We start from the raw sequence: 388 nt of genomic DNA on the forward strand, positions 1-388 counted from the left end.
TCCCACTGTTCCCCAGTCTGTCCCCTCTCTCTACATCCCACTGTTCCCCAGTCTGTCCCCTCTCTATATCCCACTGTTCCCCAGTCTGTCCCCTTTCTCTGTATCCCTCTGTTCCCCAGTTTGTCCCCTCTCTCTACATCCCACTGTTCCCCAGTCTGTCCCCTCTGTCTATATCCCTCTGTTCCCCAGTCTGTCCCCTCTCTCTATATCCCACTGTTCCCCAATCTGTCCCCTCTCTCCATATACCTCTGTTCCCCAGTCTGTCCCCTCTCTCTCTATCCCGCTGTTCCCCAGTCTGTCCCCTCTCTCTATATCCCTCTGTTCCCCAGTCTGTCCCCTCTCTATATGTCCCTCTGTTCTCCAGTCTGTCCCCTCTCTCTGTATCCCA

At 54.9% G+C, this 388-nt stretch overlaps 1 protein-coding gene across 1 annotated transcript in view; it reads left to right on the top strand.

Moving 5' to 3' along the window:
• LOC109926608 (beta-1,4-galactosyltransferase 3) overlaps positions 1-388 on the top strand; it is a 6,762-nt gene that overhangs the window by 360 nt on the left and 6,014 nt on the right. The window lies entirely within an intron of this gene.

The sequence above is a fragment of the Rhincodon typus genome, unplaced genomic scaffold (assembly GCF_021869965.1).
Source record: "Rhincodon typus isolate 14 unplaced genomic scaffold, sRhiTyp1.1 hic_rhity00000299, whole genome shotgun sequence".
In the NCBI taxonomy this organism is placed as follows: domain Eukaryota; kingdom Metazoa; phylum Chordata; class Chondrichthyes; order Orectolobiformes; family Rhincodontidae; genus Rhincodon; species Rhincodon typus.